A 23,674-nucleotide genomic window follows, 5' to 3' on the forward strand; every position below is an offset into this window, starting at 1 on the left:
TACCGCAACTCCATAACCACATAGTGACTGAATAATACCCCCACACTGTTACTGATTAATACTTCCACATCATAACCACATAGTGACTGAATTATACCACCATACTGTTACTGAATAATACTGCCACACCATAACTACATAGTGACTGAATAATACCACCATACTGTTACTGATTAATACTTCCACATCATAACCACATAGTGACTGAATAATACCACCATACTGTTACTGAATAATACCCCCACATCATAACCACATAGTGATTGAATAATACCCCCATGCTGTTACTGAATAATACTTCCACATCATAACCACATAGTGACTGAATAATACCACCATACTGTTACTGAATAATACTGCCACACCATAACCACATAGTGACTGTATAATATCCCCATAATGTTACTGAATAATACCACCACACCATAACCACATAGTGACTGAATAGTACCCCTATACTGTTACTGAATAATACCTCCACACCATAACCACATAGTGACTGAATAATAGCCCCATACAGTTACTGAATAATACAACCATACTGTTACTGAATAATACCACCATACTGTTACTGAATAATACCACCATACTATTACTGAATAATACCACCATACTGTTACTGAATAATACCGCAACTCCATAACCACATAGTGACTGAATAATACCCCCATACAGTTACTGATTAATACTTCCACATCATAACCACATAGTGACTGAATAATACCACCATACTGTTCTGAATAATACTGCCACACCATAACCACATAGTGACTGAATAATACCACCATACTGTTACTGATTAATACTTCCACATCATAACCACATAGTGACTGAATAATACCACCATACTGTTACTGAATAATACTTCCACATCATAACCACATAGTGACTGAATAATACCACCATACTGTTACTGATTAATACTTCCACATCATAACCACATAGTGACTGAATAATACCACCATACTGTTACTGAATAATACTTCCACATCATAACCACATAGTGACTGAATAATACCCCCATACTGTTACTGAATAATACTTCCACATCATAACCACATAGTGACTGAATAATACCACCATACTGTTACTGAATAATACCACCATGCTGTTACTGAATAATACCACCATACTGTTACTGAATAATACCGCAACTCCATAACCACATAGTGACTGAATAATACCCCCATACTGTTACTGATTAATACTTCCACATCATAACCACATAGTGACTGAATAATACCACCGTACTGTTACTGAATAATACCCCCACATCATAACCACATAGTGATTGAATAATACCCCCATACTGTTACTGAATAATACTTCCACATCATAACCACATAGTGACTGAATAATACCCCTATACTGTTACTGAATAATCCCTCCACACCATAGCCACATAGTGACTGAATAATACCCCCATACTGTTACTGAATAATACCCCCATACTGTTTGTACATTCGTACTGGCAGGTACAACACTGGGAGATGCAGATAAAACACAGGGATAAAGCTGCTGCCTGGTCCATAAAATGCAACAACAAAAAGTTTTTGCCAATACACAAGTTGGAAAAGAGAAAAAACAAGGACCACAAACGGTGCTGCTAATAAGAGAGAAATTTAAAATGAACAGTGTTCATAATTTTAATAAAAAAAATAATATATAAGTCGACAAGCTACGCGTTTCAACGCCGGACAGGCGTCTTCATCAGGCCAAATTGCCCAGTTTGCCCCCTGCCTAACGCGGGCCCTGTGTGGGCCCCATGACCAGATCTTTTTAACATTACGTTTTATCAGCCACTATCAAAGCTATTCCATACAATACACATGTAACGCAGATAGGTGACGTATTTGATGTTTTAAGCAGGGGCATGTTAAGCTGGGCCCCAATGCAAACGTACTTTAAAATATTTTTGAAAAAAAAATAAAAATTAATAAGGTAAAACAGGTTCATTGTGAATCCACCGATAAGAAATAGACATTAGTGGAAAGTAATTTTCTTCAAAGTCTTCTGCTGGACATTTGGGGCCCATCATTGTATCAGAGCCTCGGACCACTGGAGCAGTCCAACCCTGGTGTCATTTGTGAATTTTTTTTTATTTGTTACCATGTGGTAAAAAAGTTGGGAACCACTGTCCTAAATGCTTAAATATAAACAGAAATATCTATAATGTAGACAGTACGCACAATAGATTGTATACTGTTTATTGCCTGCCTTGTTAACAATGAGTGTGATCACCTTGCACCTTTTCTGAAACCTTCTTACACATGGACTAACCCTTGACTCTAGTTCTATACATCTGTGATTTACAGGCTTTCATACATGTATAATGTGAGGTCTATTATATATACACGTGGATGAGTAGCAAAATGTAGGCATATTTCTCTGTGAAGTCCTTGCCGTATGCTTTAAGAAACCTGAGCTGCTATCAATATATACTTAATATATACTGTATCCTCCCATAATGCTGGTCTCAAGAGCTGTAATTCTCTTTGAATACCTTGTAAACGTTACATCGAAATCTGCTTTGAAACAGTCATCAAGAATTTATTTGCTACAAAGTCATTGTCTTCTCATTTATTTTATTCATTGTATAACATTGCATACACAATATGGATGCGACATGTAGACTTTACCACAGAATATATTAATGTAGCGCCAAAGGCAGTGGGTTTAAATAGCAGTGAGATCCTCCTAAAAAAATATGACACTGCCTCCAATGAAATGTGCTGTGCCTAGAGGAAAGCAAATATTCCAGCTCTATTAATTCCGGAGCTTAGTAAATCGTGTTGAAAGTATATATTGCAGGAGAAGATCATTTTATTATACTGAGGGGAGAGTGGAGAAATAGTTACCTTTTACTTAGCATGAAGAAGGAACATAGCCCTGCGGCTCCTCAAGCTGACCATATACTTCAGCTTCGTCGGCAGACCCCAGCCTCAGAACAAATGTGGATTGGTAAACTCGATTTTATCTTATTCTCTCTAGGAGTGAAGGCAGGGCCGCCATCAGGAATTTCAGGGCCCCCTACAGCTAAATTTTCTGGGCCCCCCTACCATGGCACCGCCTGTTAATGGTACTCCGTCCAGCACTATATCATGGTACCCAGGGCCGCCATCAGGGGGGGTATTAGGGGTACTGATGTGAGAGGCCCGGCCAAAGCTAATTGAAAGGGGGGCCCGGCAAACTGCCGCGACTTGCCTTTGGTAGAAAAAAAACAGGCCCCTGCAATGGGGCCTGTTTTTTTCACCAAAAGAATGTCATGAGCTGCGGGCCCCCCTTTCAATTAGGTTTGGCCGGGCCTCTCACATCAGTACCCCTAATACCCCCCTGATGGCGGCCCTGGGTAGCATGGGGGTCGTCATGGGGGCCGTCAAACACCGCCGCCCGTGCGACCGAAAACTCCCGCGCATGCGCACCGGCGACCGCCTGGAACTGCGCACCGAATTTTGAGGCAGATTTTGACCTGCCCACACTATCTTGCCGCGTTTTTTGCCCGCGGCGATTGAGGACAGCAGACAAAAAAGGCAGCAAAAAATGCATTTTCTGCCTCCCATTGATTTCGATGGGAGGTCAGAGGCGGAACAGCGGCAAGAAAGGACGTGCTGCTTTTTCTTTTTTCCGCGACTGGCTCCCATTGATTTCAGATTAAATCAATGGGAGGCGGTTTTGGAAGTTGTTTGGTGCTGATTCTGACGCAGTGTCCGAGTCAATATCAAGGCCCAAAAACTCTGTGAACTGGGCCTTATTGTTAGGGCTTATTCAGACGAACGTGTAATACATCCGTGCAACGCGCGTGATTTTCACGCGCCTCGCACGGACCTATATTACTCTATGGGGCCGTGCGGACTGTCAGTGATTTTCACGCAGCGCGTGTCCGCTGCGTAAAACTCACGACATGTCTGATATTTGTGCATTGTTCGCGCATCACGCACCCATTGAAGTCAATGGGTGCGTGAAAATCACGCCCAGCACTTCCGCAGCCGTATAAACTATGAATGAAAACAGAAAAGCACCACGTGCTACAAACATACAAACACAGTGTCATAATGATGGCGGCTGCGCGAAAATCACGCATTTGTGTTTCGCTCATCTCCACCTAGCAGCACTGGCATGAGCCACCTGGCAATTTGAAATAGTAGTATGCTCCGAAGAATAATATTAGGTTGGCATCTTTTAAGTTCATATTAAACTTTTCATCATGATTTGCTGGCACGAGCTTAGAAATATGAGAGATTAATATGAGTAACACCTCTAAAGCAGTCTTCATATCACATCGATCAGTAAAAGTGCGCCTCTTGCCCAGGAGTACACGAAAAAATGACTTTGTCTTCTGCCAATGTAAACGGAAATAACTGCTCATTGTTATTCTCCAGACTCCGCAAACAAATGCATTTCCCCTGGTCACAGGCAAAAGCCAGAATCCTGCACTCTTCAAGCTGCTCGTGTTTATTTTATCAGAAATACCTAAGATTTGGCTCAGGATATCCGTCCATAAAATGCAAATTCATATTAGCTGAAACATCAAAGAGGCTTCAGATCAGCATTCATAATACCGGCAGCACTGACTGATACATACATGAATTCATTATGCATCTCCCCTCATATTATTTGTGGTGTAAACAGGAATGTTTGCATATATGTGGCAGATGAGATTAGACGGAAACACACGGCATTTGTCAACTTTAAGATCAGATTAGAAGAAACCAGAGCCAGAACAGTTGTGGTCTGCTTGAATAGTGGTCTCGCGGGAAACAGTGCCCGAACGCCAACTCAGCAGGGGAACTAAACTTGGCACAAAGTCTACAATGCTTTCCAATGAATGGCAGACTTCAATTAGAGTTTTTATTAATGCTTCCTTGGCTATAAGTACTGCCTAAACCAATCCTTCCCCCGAAAGGTTTGAACTACCCTTTTTGTCAATACCTGGAATTAGTATTTCCCAATATCGGACATATGGGTATTACATAACGTATTCCAAAAATGCAGTAAGAATTGTCTAAATAGGTTAACAATTATGTGCTAATTAATTCCTTAGTTACAAGTCTAAACTTTTTCTTGTTTTTCCGATACAAGTCTCAAATTTCCCTGCAAAGTTTTAGAGTTAAAGCCACCACTAGAGGGAGCTAAGTACAGATGTTGCCATCTTTATCTTGACTTTTAAATTAAATTAAATAGACAGTGTCAAGAAACTTCAATTTGACTTTTTCAATGAGTTTTTGTTGTGCCCGCGGTCGCTGACCGCCGACACGTCCTACTTACTGGCAGCCGCAACCGCAGGACACTTTCTTCATGCCGGTGTCTCCCTCCCCAGAGATGCCAGAACACGTGGCTGCAATACTTCTCGGTGTCCTGTAGGATATGCGCGCCTATGTTTAGTTTCCCAGCCAGTCCCTTTACACCTTGGACTCTAAAAAGTGGTCTTCCCTTTCTCTCCTTGCCTGAGCATTGTTGTGTCTACCCATGTTCGTTAGCAAATGGTCCATTAGTTGTATCCTGTTCCCAGTGTTCCCGTATCCTGTTTCCTGTATCTCGTATCCAGTAATTGTGGTATGTTCCTGAGCGATGTCTAGTATTCAAGTCGAGTTTGCCCCCTGTGCCAATCTGCCACGACAAGTGTCATCTGTGCCGAGGAGAACTTCTATACAGGTACTCTAGTTCTAAAGACTTACATTGACTGTGATTTGGCCAGCTGCTACTACGGCAGAGCGGCCTAGAGGGTCCACATAACCCCAGAGTCATTACACTTTTCAATAGCTTTTGTTGTGTGATATCACGCTGCAGCAAGTTATCAGAGTCAAGATAAATTTGGCTACATCTGTAGCTTAGTGCATACTTATATGATATGTATAAGTAGTATGCGCTGGCCTCCTAAACTCCCCCTATTGGTGACTACATACAGACAGAATTTAATCATTTTAATCCATATCTATGTTGCGGATTTGAAGCTTTGTATCAGAAAAAGAAAACATCGACTGTTATAAAAAATGTATTAAGAAATGAATCCGCACAGACGGTTGGACCTAGAAACGACATCATCATAAAAGGTAAAGATTAAGCCAATTTTTGCCTTAAGAACTGGAGGCATTTTACCAATTCACATTTCATCAACTATAACTTGCTCTTAGGCCTCATGCACACGACCGTAGCCGTGTGCACGGCCATGATTTTCGGGTCGGCCGGCTGCGGACTGTCAGCCACGGGCCGCCCGCAAATCGTAGGACATGCACATGGCCGCCGTCATTGTTTTCAATGAGCCCGGACCGCAGAAGATGTCCGTAATAGGACATGCCCGTTCTTTCTGCGGTCCTGGTTCCCGGGCCATGCACGGACCGTAAAAACTACGGTCGTGTGCATGGCCCCATAGAAAAGAATGGGGCCGCAATTCTCCCGTGGATTTTCGGGGGAATTGCGGCCGCAAAAACACGTTCGTGTGCATGGGGCCTTATAGCTTCTTTTCTTTTGTGGGACGGGTTAAAGTATTATTTTGGATTACTTAAAAGTTAGCATTTTATTTATATGGCGTATTTATAATGACAGAATACATTTAATATGTTTATTATACAGGTTATTGAAGTTTTTTTTTTTAGTTTCAGCAATTAATTGTCATTTCTTTATAACGATAAGTTTTTGAAATGTTAAAAAAAATGGTATCAATTTCTTCAAAATCTCTGCTTGCTGTGATTTAATAACCTTGGTTGCTTACTTCCAGGGGATAAAAATCTGTCCATGGTCATGTGATGGACACACAGCTGCTGGGCTCGTTACAGTTACAGTATGTGTATCAGAGTTGTGTCTTGTAACGATCCCAGCACCTGTTTGTCCATCACATGACCATGGACAAATTTGTATCCGCTGGAAGTAAACAATGAATGTTCCTACTGAATAACAACAAGTAGGGATTTTGAAACCGTGAAGAATTATTACAGAAAGTATATAAAACTTTTTTTTATAACTTTTCACTATTCAAAAAATAATATTTATTGCCTGAAAACAGACAACGGGGTTGATCTGTTTCAGCAACCACTATTTCTTGGGTGGTACCAGAAATTTAAGATGGAATTGTCCGAGCAGGACATTCCCTTAGGGTATGTTCACACGGCAAACCAAAAACGTCCGTAAAATACGGAGCTGTTTTCAAGTGAAAACAGACCCTGATTTTCAGCCGTTTCTTAAGCAATTTGCGTTTTTTTGCAGCGTTTTTGGAGCTGGTTTTTCTATTGCGTCAATGAAAAACGGCTCCAAAAAGGGCTCAAGAAGCGACTGCGTAAAAAAACACCCCGTGGGAACGGAACGCCGTTTTTTCCATTGAAATCAATGGGTAGATGTTTGGAGGTATTAAGCCCTCGCATTTTTAGCCGTTTTTTTCGGGGGTTTACGTCCCAAAAAACGGCTGAAAATAGGTTGTGTGAACATACCCTTTGACTACCAAGCAAAAGTCTACAGTGAAATTGTGAGAACTATGCTGACCGCACATGCTCATGGTGACAGTGACAAATCTTCAACACATCTCTGAGGTTATTGCTCATTCTGACCAAAGCTGTTAACATAAATCTTGTGAAGCGACTAACATAGTTTATAATATCAGTATATACTCAAGGAAGATTTGGATCTAAATTGGTTTTTTTTCTTGGTCCGTTTTCCTGGGCAGATCAGGGCTAGAGTTTTTGATTGCTTTTCTTTAACCCCTTCCCGCCTCAGTCCTTTTTCAGATTTTCATTTTCGTTTTTTCCTCCCCACATTCCAAAAGCCATAACTTTTTTATTTTTCCGTCACTATAGTCCTATGAGGGCTTAATTTTTGCGGGACGAGTTGTAGTTTTTCGTAGCACCATTTATTGTGCCATATAATATACTATGAAACGGTAAAAAAAATATTTGTGGGGTAGAAAATGGAAAAAAACAGCGACTCCTCCATTGTTTTTTGCACGTCGTTTTTACGGAATTCACTGTGAAATTAAAACAACATGTTAACTTTATTCTCTGGGTCAATACGATTACGGCGATACCAAATATATATATTTTTTTCTATATTTTACTACTTTTACAAGTAAAAACCTAAGTGTAAAAAAGAAAATTTATTTTGTGTCGCCAAATTCTGAGAGACGTAACTTTTTTATTTTTCCGACGATTAAGTGGTATGGGGGCTTATTTTTTGTGGGATAAGCTGTAAGTTTTAATGATACCATGTGATGTTTTGATTACTTTTTATTTTATTTTTTGTGGGAGATTAGGCTACCAAAAAATAGAGATTCTGGCTCTTACAATTTATTAATTTTTTTTACAGCGTTCACCGTGCGGGTTAAATAATGATATATTGTAATAGTTCAGACTTTTACGGACGTGGCGATCCCAGTTATGTTTATTTATTTATTTTTTTACTATGCTCTAGGGGGAAAATGGGAAAAGGTTTTTTTTTTAACTTTTAATTAAAATTTTGTTTTTACATAAAAAAACAACTTTATTTTACTAATTTTTACTTTTTTGTATTAGTCCCCCTAGGGGACTTCAACCAGCGATCGTTAGATCGCTTGCACGATATACTGCAATACTAATGTATTGCAGTATATCGTGATTCTGATGCAGGGCTAATAGGAGCACAAAGATGGCGGAATTGGGGGCCTTCATTAGGCACCCAGGCAGCCATAGCAACCATCTCCCCCCCCCCCCCCCGCGCGATTGCGTTGCGGGGGGCACGATGAGCATTTAGAGGAGGTTACCCTCCTCCTTCTAACGATTTAAATGCTGCGGTCTCTCTTGACCGCGGTATTTAACGAGTTAAATGAGTGGGATCGCGCTCGAGCGCGATCCCGCTCGTTACTCTGAAGTGTTGGCTGTGACATGCAGCCGACACCGGCGTCGTATGGAGCGAGTTCACTCCGTGAGCCTGTTCCATACTTCCCCTACCCGACTTTGACGTATGGATACGTCAAAAGTTGGGAAGGGGTTAATGCTCATTTCTGTTGTTTGCTATGGACACGAAAAATCAGATAACTTTTCTTGGCAATTTAAAAAGTCGTCCAGAAGCTCCTGAAATGAAGTTCATATCTGTAGATTTTAACCCCTTCCCGCTGTGGCCACTTTTGACCTTCCTGACAGAGCCTCATTTTTAAAATCTGACATGTCCCTTTATATGGTAATCATGTTGGAATTGCCTCAGAAGCAAATGAGCTCCTAGTGAATTTTGGGGCCTCCTTTTTATTAGACTATATTTTAGGCACCATGTCAGGTTTGAAGAGGTCTTGCGGGCCAAAACAGTGGAAACACCCCAAAAGTGACCCCATTTGGGAAGTGACACCACTCAAGGAATTTATCTAGGGCTAAAATGAGTGTTTTGACCCCACAGGTATTTGATAGATTTTATTAGAATTGGGCCGTGAAAATTAAAAATTAAATTTTTCCCAATAAAACGCAGAAGAACTAAAGGAGAAAAAGCACCCCAATATTTGTAAACCAATTTCTCCCGAGTACAACAATACCCCACATGTGGTCATAAACGGCTGTTTGCACACACGGCATGGCATTTGGAGCTCAAATTTAACAGGAATGGTTTGCGGAGTCCATGTCACATTTGCAAAGCACCTGATGGGGACAAAATAGTGGAAACCCCCTACAAGTGACCCCATTTGGGAAACTATACCCCTTAAGGAAATTATCTAAGGGTATAGTGAGCATTTTGACACCACAGTTTTTTTTCAGAAATAATTGGAAGTGGGCCATAAAAATGAAAATCTATATTTTTTTTAATAAAACGTAGTTTGCGCTTAAAATTTTTTCATTACCACAAGCAATACCCCAAGGACTAAAGTAGAAAAAGCCACATAATTTAAAGCAATTTCTCCAAAGTACAGGAATACCCTACAAGTGGTCATAAACTACTGTTTGGACACATGGCAGGGCTCAGAAGCGCCATTAGGCTTTTGGAGCAAGGATGTAGCTGGATTTGTGTCTGGACGGAATGTCGCTTTTCGTATAATAAAGGGGTAAATGAAGGGTAAAATTACTAAATTATGGATGTATGGTATGCTTTGAAGCAATCCGTGATACACAGGCCTGTTATTTCAGTGACAGGTTTCATAGTGGTAAATAGTGTACTTTCTAATTCCCTTTTTGGAACACACTCTGCATGTTTTTTTGTGTCCTTCCCTTATTTGCAGTTTGGGGTACTTCTTTGAGGAAATGTTTCCCTAATACTATACGTGGACAACCGCTACCAGCAGATGTGCTTGGGCCCTCCCCTGCCTGGTTCCCAAATAGAAGTGCCTTAATAATCACCTCTTGAAAATTAAGGCATGTCCCTGTGCAGCCTGCACATTGGGATAGCACGTAAGCGCCATACATTGCCATCTGTACAATGAGCACGACTAGCTTTTTGTACCACGATTCTCCCATGTACATATTGTAGCTCAGGATGCAATTTTGCTTGCGGGTCACTGTGGTGGTACCTACTTCAGGGACAGGGGTCCTGCCGCTACCGTGAATTGTGGTCAGTATAAGGTCATCCCTCTTGTCCTTATATTTGGCGAACAACATGTTTTTGGCTAAGAAGTGTTTTAGGGAGGCCTTGCATGCTGCAGTAATTCTGGCAGAGAGGCACCTAAAAAGTGGAATGTTGGTGTAGAAGTTATCCACATAAAGGTGTTATCACTTGTCCAGCAATGGGTGTATTAAATCCCACACTATTTTCCCAGGACGGGGGGAATTCTAGGGGTTCAATAATAGAGTCCTTCCCTTCGTAAACTCGAAACCTGTGTGTATACCCGGAGGTACTCTCACACAATTTGAACAATTTAACTCCATACCTTGCCCTCTTATTGGGCGGGTATTGGCAGAATTTAACAGGTTCCCGACCGCTGGCTGTATTTATACGGCCAGCGGTCAGGGTCTCTGAAGTCCGCCGTATAGACTAATTACGGTGGCACTTCAGAGACTGTGCATGCGCGATCGCATGCACACAGCTCTATGCCCTGGCTGTTGCTAACAGCCATGGGCACTGGGCAGAATGTCAGGGGCCAATCTTTTGGCCCCTGAACATGTGATCGCTGTGACAACCAATCACAGCGATCACATGCATTTGTACGTATAAAACAGTGTGCACGCGATCGCGTGCACACAGCCCTGTGCCCACGCTGTTACCAACAGCTCTGGGCACTGGGCAGAGTATCAGGGACCAATCTGATGGTCCCTGAACATGTGGTCGCTGTGAAAACCTATCACAGCGACCACATTTGTTTTATTTTGACTTTTCTGGCAGCAAATCTCCTGCCTCGTGCGACGTGACCGCCGCCGGGGAGGAGAGGACGGCACCGCCCGCGCCCCAGATCCAAACACAGCCAGTGGGCTCCCCATCTTCCTCTCCTCGTCCGCTCACCGCCGAGCTCGGAACCCCAGACAGCGGGCCGGAAAGCCCCAGCCCCTCCGCTAGCCAGGCCATGCCTCTTTCTGCTACTGCCGCCCGGAGCTGGGTAAGTAGTGCATCCATTGTAAAGTCCTGGACAAGCTTCCCGTGCTGCTACAAGCTTCCCTGTGCTGTTACTAAAGATGGCGACGCCTTCCTCTCTCCTACCCTTAAGTAAACTGACCTCGCCCCCCTCACATACGCCCCCTCCTAACCACACCCCTAACTCCTTAACTCCTTCCCTTCCTAACATCCCTGATCATGGTGGCCTCCCCCTATGGCATTCTGCCGGGTCCAGCCTGTACTTTTCTGGCAGCAAATCTCCTGCCTCTTTTCTTCTCCTCAAACATTGTTTCAGTGTGAGAGAAGAAGAGACTCGAGAGAATTGCTGCCAGAAGATTATAGTGAAAAAATACAGTTACACTCTAAAACATTCTCTGTATAGATAGATTTCTATCTATCTATACAATCTATCTATCCATCTATCTTTTTTTCTATCTACCTTTCTTTCTTTTATTCTATTAGAATAGACAGGTAGGGAGTATATAATTATATATATATATATCCACATATATATAATATATATAGCAATAGCGGTTTCTTTTTTTGTTAGCGGTAGTGTAGCTATATATATACCAGTTAGTTTGTGTGTTTAAAAAAAATAAAAATTGTTTAGTTAGTGTTAGTGTTAGTGACGTTATGGCGAGGAAGTTGTTTAGCGCCGAGGAGGCATACGCCATGCTGTTGTCTGAGTCGGAGACCGCATCAGAGATGGCGTCCGAGATGGAACCTGTTTTGGGCAGTGACGATGATAGCGTCACTTCAGGTTCATCTTCAGGGGACGTTGTCCCTGATGCAGTTGAAACTGCAGAACATGAAAGCGCAGGGCCAAGTAGCGCTGTTGCACGGGACAGCCTGGTCCCTTCAGTCCAGGCTCTTGTATGGGCACCTGCCCCATCTTTTGCGCCTAGAATTCACAGATTTACTGCCACTCCTGGCATAACCGTGGACAATACAAATTTTGTCCAAATGGATTACGTCCATTTATTTATAACGGACGACATCCTAAATCTGATTGTCCACTAAACGAATTTATATGCCACTCAATATATAAGGCAGAAACCTTCATCCACCCATGCCAGAGATTGGACGCCCACCAATTTGCAGGAATGAAAAAAAAATTTGGGGCTCACCCTAAAATATGGGTATTGTCAAAAAGCCCTCCATTAGGTCTTACTGGTCAACAAGACCCGCCCAAGCCACCCCAGTATATTCTGCGGTAATGCCCAGGTCTCGTTATGAGACAATAATGAGGTTCCTCCACTTCAACTACAACGCACAGGCCCCCCCAAGTACCGATGCAAACCGGGATCGGTTGTTCAAAATTAGACCACTGATAAATTCCCTGAATAATTTATTTCTGCAACTCTACACCCCTGAGCAGAATGTAAGTGTGGACGAATCCCTCCTCAACTTTCATGGCAGACTTCGCTTTCGCCAATATCTACCTTCCAAAAGGGCAAGATATGGCGTTAAGCTTTATAAACTGTGCGAAAGCGGGTCAGGATATACCACCGCCCTCAGGATTTATGAAGGGCGGGACCGCTCAATAAATGTTCCTGGATGCCCCCCTGATCTTTCCACCAGCAGTAAGATCGTGTGGGAGATAATGCAGCCTCTGCTTCACAAGGGGTACCACCTGTACTGCGACAATTTTTATTCGAGTGTGCCCCTGTTTAGGCATTTGCATGCTGCAAGGACTGGGGCATGTGGTACCATGCGCAAAAACCGAATTGGTTTTCCACAGCAATTAGTGGGGAAGCGCATGGTAAAGGGGGACTCCTGTGCTTATGCATCTGAGGAATTGCTGGCGGTCAAGTTCAGGGATCGCAAAGATGTGTATGTGCTAAGCACGATTCATACCGCAGGAACAGTGGCAGTGAGGGAAAGGGGGGCATCATCGGACAAGCACAAACCAGTGAGCGTGTCCGAATATAACAAGTACATGGGGGGGGTGGATTTAAGCGACCAGGTTTTACAGCCCTATTTAGTGAAGCGAAAAACAAAAACCTGGTACAAAAAAGTGGCCATTTATTTGTTACAGGTGGCAATCCACAACTCATTTGTGCTCTACAAAAAAAAACAGAGGCAGAGACACATACCTGGATTTCCAGGAGAAAATTATTGAAGGCCTCATTTTTGACGTTCAGGACACCAGAGAATGCCCCCAGTCTGAGGATGTCACGCGACTGACTGAAAGACACTTCATCAGTCGGATTCCCCCAACACCAACCAGAAGCAACCCGCAGAAAAAGTGCCGCGTCTGCAGAAAAGACGGGCACCGCAAAGATTCCCGATATTTCTGTCCCTCATGTCCCTCACAACCAGGCCTGTGCATTGAGCCATGTTTTAAAAAATACCATACAGTTCTGAATTATTAGATTTTAGTTAATTCGTTGAAAATATATTTGCCCTACATTACTTTTTTATTTTTCCCCTGATTTTACTCCAAGGGTGAGGGAGGGAATGGGTGGGGGGGGGGTGGATGTCATGTTTGCATGTTTGCTAAAGTTCATCTGCTGGATAGCTCCATTTGCATAAACCTGCAATTTCTTATTTTAGAAAACCCCAAAAAATAAATTCCCATTATACCCCTAGATGAATATTTTGGGATTTCTGCTTCAAGAGCAGATATTTTGGAAGTGTTATAGAAACTCTGTTGAGTTTTGTAAAACCAGCTTTGAAAAAAAGCGATTTGTGAAATAAGCTACTTCTATCGTCCGCCCTCCTACATCTCTATGTGATAATAAGGCCCACATATTTGGTATCCCCATGCACAGGAGAAGTGGCAGAATGTGAAAGGAGATTCATTTTGTCCGTGGTCTCTGCCGTGTGTGAAAAATGCTGGTATAAACTGACGCATTTGCTAAAAAATAGCTAATTTTATTTTGATCCATCTTATTCAAGAAACTTTCAGAAGAAAACTGGACTGTCTAAAAATATGATAAACCCCTTGAAGAAAACCTTGTGGGGTCTACTTGTGTGAATTAAGTCATTTATGGGGTGTTTCTAATGTTTCAGCAGCATTACACCCCCCAGAAAACAGTACGCTGCTATAAAATCAAATGCAGAATTCCTGGACCGAAAAGCCTCCTTTTATGCCAAGCCCTGGCACATGCCCGCACAGTGAATAAGGCACACATATTTGGTATCCCCATGCACAGGAGAAGTGGAAGAATGTGAAAGGAGATTCATTTTGTCCCTGGTCTATACCGTGTGTGAAAAATGCTGGTATAAACTGACGCATTTGCTAAAAAATTGCTAATTTTATTTTGATCCATCTTATTCAAGAAACTTTCAGAAGAAAACTGGACTGTCTAAAAATATGATAAACCCCTTGAAGAAAACCTTGCGGGGTATACTTGCGTGAATGAAGTAATTTATGGGGTGTTTCTAATGTTTCAGCAGCATTAGGCCCCCCAGAAAACCGTATGCTGCTATAAAATCAAGTGCAGAATTCTTGAACCAAAAAGGCCAAAAAGCCTCCTTTCATGCCAAGCCCTGGCACATGCCCGTGAATAAAGCACACATATTTGGTATCCCCATGCACGGGAGAAGTGGAAGAATGTAAAATGGGATGAATTTTGTCTGTGGTCTATACCGTGTGTGAAAAATACTAGCATAAACTGACGCATTTGCTAAAAAAAAGCTAATTTTATTTTGTTCCATCTTATTCAAGAAACTTTCAGAAGAAAACTGGACTGTCTAAAAATATGATAAACCCCTTGAAGGAAACCTTGTGGGGTCTACTTGTGTGAATGAAGTCATTTATGGGGTGATTCTAATGTTTCAGCATCATTAGGCCCCCCAGAAAACAGTATGCGGCTATAAAATCAAATGCAAAATTCCTGGACCGAAAAGGCCAAAAAGCCTCCTTTTATGCCAAGCCCTGGCACATGCCCGCACAGTGAATAAGGCACACATATTTGGTATCCCCATTCACTGGAGAAGTGGAAGAATGTGAAAGGAGATGAATTTTGTCCGTGGTCTATACCGTGTGTGAAAAATGCTATCATAAACTGACGCATTTACTAAAAAAGCGCTGATTTTATTTTGTTCCATCTTATTCAAGAAACTTTCAGAAGAAAACTGGACTGTCTAAAAATATGATAAACCCCTTGAAGGAAACCTTGTGGGGTCTACTTGTGTGAATGAAGTCATTTATGGGGTGTTTCTAATGTTTCAGCAGCATTACGCCCCCCAGAAAACAGTATGCTGCTATAAAGTCAAATGCAGAATTCCTGGACCAAAAAGCCTCCTTTTATGCCAAGCCCTGGCACATGCCCGCACAGTGAATAAGGCACACATATTTGGTATCCCCATGCACGGGAGAAGTGGAAGAATGTGAAAGGAGATTAATTTTGTCCGTGGTCCATACTGTGTGTGAAAAATGCTAGCATAAACTGACGCAATTGCTAAATTCTTGCATTTTTTTCCAATTTTGCCCACTTTAGAGAAAAAAATAAAAATGATATATACTGACAAATACCACTAAAACAAAGCCCTATCTGTCCTTTAAAAAGAGTCTAAAATTCAAAGATGAACTTTATTGACCTGCAGAGTTATAGTCATCTAAAGAAGCGCATAGCAACATTGTGAAATTTGCTCTGGTCATTTAGCTGTAAAACAGCCTAGTCCTTAACCCCTTAAGGACACGGCCAATTTTGGCCTTGAGGACAGAGCAAATTTTTTTACATTTCCCTCTTTGCATCCCGACGCTCATAACTCTTTTATTTTTTGTACGACGTAGTTGTATGAGACTTTTACACCATACACCGATCATCATAAATAATGTTATACATTTGTTGTACAGGTTGTTACGGTCGTGGCGATACCAAATATGTCTATATTATTTCATGTTTTGGGACTTATATTTTAAAAACTTTATTTATTATAAAAAATGTGTGTTTCTGTGTATTTTATTTACTTTTTATTTATTTATTTACCATTATTTTTTTTTTACATTACATAGTTACATAGTTACATAGTTAGTACGGCTGAAAAAAGACACATGTCCATCAAGTTCAACCAAGGGACGGGAAAAGGGAAGGAAAAATTTCTACACATAGGAGCTAATATTTTTTTGTTCTAGGAAATGATCTAACCCTTTTTTAAAGCCATCTACTGTCCCTGCTGTGACCAGCTCCTGCGGTAGGCTATTCCATAGATTCACAGTTCTCACAGTAAAGAAGCCTTGTCGCCTCTGCAGGTTGAACCTTTTTTTCTCCAGACGGAGGGAGTGCCCCCTTGTTTTTTGAGGGGGTTTTACAAGGAACAGGATTTCACCATATTTTTTGTATGTGCCATTAATATATTTATATAAGTTAATCATGTCCCCCCTTAGTCGTCTTTTTTCAAGGCTAAATAGGTTTAATTCTTTTAATCTTTCCTCATAACTTAGATTCTCCATGCCCCTTATTAGCTTCGTTGCTCTTCTTTGTATTTTTTACAACTCCAGGACATCCTTTCTATGAACTGGAGCCCAGAACTGAACTGCATATTCTAGATGAGGCCTCACTAATGCTTTGTAAAGTGGCAATATTACATCCCTGTCCCGTGAGTCCATGCCTCTTTTAATACACGACAATATCCTGCTGGCCTTTGATGCAGCTGATTGACACTGCATGCTGTTATTGAGTTTATGATTTACAAGTACACCCAGATCCTTCTCAACAAGTGAATCCGCCAGTGTAGCTCCCCCTAGGACATATGATGCATGCAGGTTGTTGGTACCCAGATGCATAACTTTACATTTATCTACATTAAACTTCATCTGCCAAGTGGACGCCCAAACACTTAGTTTGTTTAAATCTGCCTGCAATTCATGAACATCTTCCATAGACTGAACTATATTACATAGCTTGGTGTCATCTGCAAAAATAGAAATAGTGCTATTAATCCCATCCTCTATATCATTAATAAATAAGTTGAATAATAGTGGTCCCAGCACGGAACCCTGGGGTACACCACTTATAACCGGTGACCATTCAGAGTAGGAATCATTGACCACAACTCTCTGGATACGGTCCTTGAGCCAATTCTCAATCCAATTACAAACTATATTTTCTAAACCTATAGTCCTTAATTTACCCATTAGGCGTCTATGGGGGACAGTGTCAAATGCCTTTGCAAAGTCCAAAAACACTAAATCCACAGCGGCCCCTCTGTCTAGGCTTCTGCTTACCTCTTCATAAAAACAGATTAGGTTAGTTTGACAGCTTCTGTCCTTAGTAAAACCGTGCTGGCTGTCACTTATAATACTATTTTTTGTCACATAATCCTGTATATAGTCCCTCAATAGCCCTCAAACATTTTCCCCACGATGGATGTTAAGCTCACTGGTCTATAATTACCCGGGGAAGACCTAGAGCCCTTTTTGAAAATCGGCACCACATTTGCACTGCGCCAGTCCCTTGGCACTATACCAGTCACTAGAGATTCTCTGAATATTATGAAAAGGGGGACAGAAATAACTGAACTAAGCTCTTTAAGAATTCTAGGGTGTAACCCATCTGGTCCCGGGGCCTTGTGCACATTTATTTTATTTTATTTAGCTTGGACCATATCTACATTCATCCAATTCAGTATATCAACTGATATTAACAGCACTGGCACCGGCTACATCAGCTGCTCTTTCTTCTGTTGTATATACAGAGCTAAAGAACCCATTTACTAACTCGGCCTTCTCTTGATCCCCTGTGATCAACTCCCCATTACCATTATCTAGGGGTCCTACATGTTCAGACCTTGGCTTTTTAGCATTTATATACTTGAAGAATTTTTGGGGATTTGTTTTACTATCGTTGGCCACCTGCCTTTCATTTTGTATTTTTGCTAATTTTATTACCTTTTTACAGATTTTATTAAGATCTTTATATTTTACAAAGGCTACAGCTGTACCCTCAGATTTGTATTTTTTAAATGCCCTTTTTTTTGTCATGTATTGCCCCTTTCACAGAAGGTGTAAGCCATGTGGGGTTTAATTTGAGTCGTTTATACTTGTTACCTATAGGAATAAATTTTGCACTATAATAACTCAAAGTAGATTTGAAAATCTCCCATTTATCATTTGTACCATTATTTGACATTAGTTCTTCCCAGTCCATATCCTGAATTTCAGCCCTCATCCTGGGAAAATTGGCTTTCTTAAAATTAAATGTTTTTGCCCTCCCAGCCTGCGTTTGTTTTTTACAGTATAGGTAAAATGTAACTATATTGTGATCACTGTTACCGAGGTTTTCACAAACATTGACATTCCCAACAAGATCTGCATTATTAGAAATGACCAGATCCAACAGAGCTTCACCTCTAGTAGGGTTTTCCACAAACTGGCCCATAAAATTTTCCTGCAACAGGTTGAGGAAATGTCTCCCCTTTGCAGTTGAAGCTGAACCATGACACCAATTAATATCCCGGAAATTAAAATCTCCCATTATCACTACAGTACCCGCCTGTGCAGCCCGCTCCATCTGTTTATATAGCTGAACTTCCATCTCCTCAGTTATATTGGGGGGTCTATAGATTACACCAAAAGTAATTTTTTCAGTGTTTACCTCCCTTTCTAGTTCCACCCACAAGGTTTCAACCTCCTCACAGTATTCACCCACTATTGTCTCTTTCACACTCGCCTTCATATCATTTCTCACATACAGACATACACCACCACCTTTCCTATTTGTCCTGTCTTTCCGAAAAAGTGTAAAACCCTGTAGATTTACAGCCCAGTCATGTGAAGAGTCCAGCCATGTTTCAGCAACACCATTTAACTTTTTTTTTTAATCCCATAAAGGGATTTATCATTTTGATTTTGATTTTGTAACTGTAATGTACTGGCATAGATCTATATGGCAGTACATTAGCCTGTGTACTGATTGTACACAGGCAGTGGTTAGGGCATACCTCAGTATGCCCTAACAACAGGAAATATGTTCAGACAGCCCTGGGGTCCTTCACTGGACCCTGGGCTGTCTGGCCATACGAGTTGTGGGCTTTGATCGCGTCACAGTTATTTTCTGTGACGCGATCAATGTGCAGTCCCCTCTCTTTGAACGCCGCGATCAGCTGTCATCGCGGCGTTCAAAGGGTTAACAGCGGAGAGAAGATGTTTCTCTTCTCTCCGCTGTCAGAGCGGGGCCGTGGCTGTGTATTACAGCCGTTGCCCCGCTCTCGATCGCACACACAGAGACGGCAGAGACGGCTGTCACACAGGACGAGTTTGCTCGTCCTAATGCGCGAAGTGCTCGCCGCTCAGGACGAGCATACTCGTCCTGTGTCGGCAACGAGTTAACCAGTTAAGCCTCCCTTTAAAATGAACAAGGGACTCATCTATGGAAATATATTTATCGGGGGTCTACACTTGTGAAAATTTTCTGCTGAAATGTTCAATGACTGGCCTGATTTTAAATAGACAGCCAAATGTGGGGTTGTGCTGGGGCAGGCCCTGTGCATTATCGTTATAATGCAAAAATGTTAAAATAGCTTCAAAGCGAGTTTTTGTCATGGCCATGCGGTAAATTAGGGTGTTGTACAAAATATCTGTACTCCAGTAATGACTAATCTCTGGCTTCCTCACTAGCCCCATATGCAGCACAAGGGCCCAAAATGTCATCATCTCCGCTGCATCTCCGGGGGTCCACCTAACAAATATTGACGTTGGGTTTTGGGTTAAAAATTGTTGGGTGTATAGATTCGTCTGGGCTATTATTAAATTAACAAACCTTTCAGAAAAAAAGACCCCGAAAAAGTCAATTTCTGTGAGGCCTGCAGTCTCAAACTGAATTCCTGAGCTGCCTATAAAATCCGAAATTTGATATCCAAACCGGGAAAAAGCCCAGATACTCCCCAGAATTTTTGCCCTATTTCTCTGCTGAATGCAGACTTAAAGATTTATGCCAAACTGTTAGCTTCCAGATTAGCTCCACTTTTACCTACTCTTTTTAAGGAAGACCAGGTTGGATTCATAAAAGGTCGGCAAGTTACGGAAAATACTAGAAGAGTATTAAATATCATACATTATCTAACCTCCCACAATGTACCTGCGATTTTACTTTCACTCGACGCTGAAAAAAGGCTTTTGACCGCATTAACTGGACATACCCCTTTTCTGTGTTGAAGCGAATGGGTTTTTCAGGACACATACTTACAGCTATTCAAGCCTTATATTCAGATCCTTCTGCACGTGTATTTACTAATAGTTCTCTATCTGATGAGTTTTCCATTACTAATGGAACTCGTCAAGGGTGTCCTTTATCCCCTCTAATTTTTGTTTTATCTATAGAACCACTTGCACAAGCTATAGAGGGAGGATATCCATATACAATGCATAACAATTGGAGACCGTACCCATGTTGTTTCTTTATACGCAGATGATGTGATGCTTACCTTGACTGCTCCTAAATTATCATTAGCAAAAACCATTGACATTCTTAATGATTTTGGTGCTATCTCAGGCTACAAACTCAACACCCAAAAATCGCCGGTACTCCCTATACATATACCCTCTGATCAACTTTCTCTTTAGAAACGTAGATTCCCTCTAGATTGGCAAACAGAGGGTATACAATACTTAGGCCTCATTCTAACTGTCTCACACAAAAAAAACTCTATACGGCTAATTATGTACCACTCCACTTTTTTATATCCACACGTCAGATCATTTCTACATTCATATGGGCTAACCGTAAACCGCGAATTTCATACAAATAACTCACTAAAGATAAGAAGAAAGGGGGTTTAGGGATACCAGATATGTTTATTTTGTAGCTTGTCAAGTGTAACGTCCATGGCCGCTGACCACGAACTCCTTCCATCCAGTCGACGCCCTTCCCTCCAGAGATGTCTCCACATCTGCACTAAATAGCACTTAGTGGCCACAGGGTGCACACAGGGAGATGGTGCAAATACAAAAATTGCACAAAAAAAAATCCTATTCAAAAAATTTAACACAGATGCTTATCAGTGATGTGGGTCACTGATCAGCGCTCAGCAGACACAGGACTCGGGCAGTGAGGGGGTGGGTTGGGACAGGGCCAAGGACAGGGAAAGGGCCAAAAAATGGGTCTGATGCAAAAAAAAAAAAAAAAAGCTGCTGGTGATCTTTAACTTCTGGTGAATTTTAACACAGTAGTGCAGTCCTAGAGGTGGCACCTCCCTAGATGATGATGGTGGTGACGAGCGTTGTCTTAGACAGCACCAATCACCCCCATCTAACTGTGTCATGTGACTCCAGGGCACAGTTTTAACAAAAATGCTTGCGATTGGCTACCAATCTCAGCGATTGCCAATGTGGGAGGGGAGGCACAACGGGCCCCTGGCCGATTAGTAGAGATGGCCTGCTGTCAGGGACAGCAGTCATCTTTACTTTGTCACCGTGCCATTAGCACCGGTGACCGCTTCCCGCAGTGCAGTAACTGTACGGCGCTTTGTGGGAAGCACCTCCCAACAGTGCCGTATATACAGGGGTGGGATCCAGCCGGTTCGCCACGGTTCTCGCGAACCGGCTGTTAAAATGACAGCCGGTTTGCAGTACCGAGTGAAGTGGGAAGCCAGAACCGGTTCGGTCCCCTGCACTCAATTGAATCCACGTCCTTAGGACGCAGATACAATTGCGTTGACTAGTGCTGCCCTGGCGAGGCACATGATGCCTCGCCATTCGGCGCTTTAGTGATGATGCAGTCGGTGCGATGGCGATGACAACGGGACAGGTAAGAAAATTTGTTTTTTTTCCTTCTACTGTGGGCACTATAGGGCACTACATAGGGGACTATACAGGGAATGAGAACTACAGAAGACTATATAGGGAACTAACTACAGGGGACTACTGTATATCCCTATACTACTAAAAAGAATGAAGAAAAAGAATGAAGAAAAAGAATGAACATTATTACTAATGGGAAGAAAATATAAAAAAAGGCCATAATTATTTTTTTATGTTTGGTAGACATGGCATGAACAGATTTTCTTTGTAGTTAATAAAGAGATAAACACAAATTCCATATAAACAGATGCCTTAGGAAATTCCTGTTCTTGATAGACCTGGAATGAACAGGTTATATGTGTAGTTTATAGTGGAATGAACACATATTCCATAGAAAAAGATGCGTAATTATTTTCCTGTGCTTTATAGACCTGGAATGAACACGATATATGTGTAGTTTATAAGGTAATGTGTTCATTCCCTTATAAACTACACTTATATATCCTGTTCATTCCAGGTCTATCAAGCACAGGAAACATTTTTACACATCTGTTTCTAGGGAATTTGTTTTTATTTTCTCATTAACTACAAAGAAAATCTGTTCATTCCATGTTTTCGAAACATAAAAAACTCATATATTTTTTTATATTTTCGCCCATTACTAATATTGTTCATTCTTTTTCTTCATTCTTTTTAGTATGTCCCCTCACCGGTGAGTCACTAAATGTAAATGTTTATTCTCCCTGTGACTTATCAGTACTGTAGTCACTGTATGATCTGCAGCGAGATGATGTGTGTATCGTTCTTTTTTGTGAAGCAGCAACTCCCAGCATATACTTACCATCGTTCTGGCTATACTGGGAGCTGTAGTTTTATGCCGTACAAACTTACATGGCAGGGGTTAAACTAAATTTGCAATTTATCTCTGTACTGAGCTGTATTTACATATATATGTATATACAGCACCAGTCCAAAGCTCAGAACAAATATACAACTCCAGAACTAAGCTCCGCATATAAATACAGCCCCAGAACCAAGCTCAGTACATATATACAGGGCCGCCATCAGGGGGGTATTAGGGGTACTGGTGTGAGGGGCCCGGCCAAACCTAATTGAAAGGGGGGCCCGGCAACTGCCGCGACTTGCCTTTGGTAGAAAAAAACGGGCCCCTGCAATGGGGCCCGTTTTTTTCACCACAGAATGTCGTGAGCTGCGGGCCCCCCCTCTCGTCATGGGGGCCGTCGAACCGCCCGCGCGCGCGACTGATCGTGCACACAAGGAAACTCCTGCGCGTGCGCACTCGCGAGCGCGCACCCACAAATGCCCGCACCCGAGACCGCCCGCGCGCGCACCCGCGAAAGCCCGGAAGCGCGCACCCGCGACAGCCCGGGCGCTCCCAGATGCGACAGACCGGGCGCTCCCAGATGCGACAGCCCGGGCGCTCCCAGATGCGACTGCACACGCGCACCCGCGAACGAAGCGCGCGCACCCGCGAACGAAGCGCGCGCAGCCGCGGAC

The sequence above is a fragment of the Rhinoderma darwinii genome, chromosome 4 (genome assembly GCF_050947455.1).
Source record: "Rhinoderma darwinii isolate aRhiDar2 chromosome 4, aRhiDar2.hap1, whole genome shotgun sequence".
Lineage (NCBI taxonomy): Eukaryota > Metazoa > Chordata > Amphibia > Anura > Rhinodermatidae > Rhinoderma > Rhinoderma darwinii.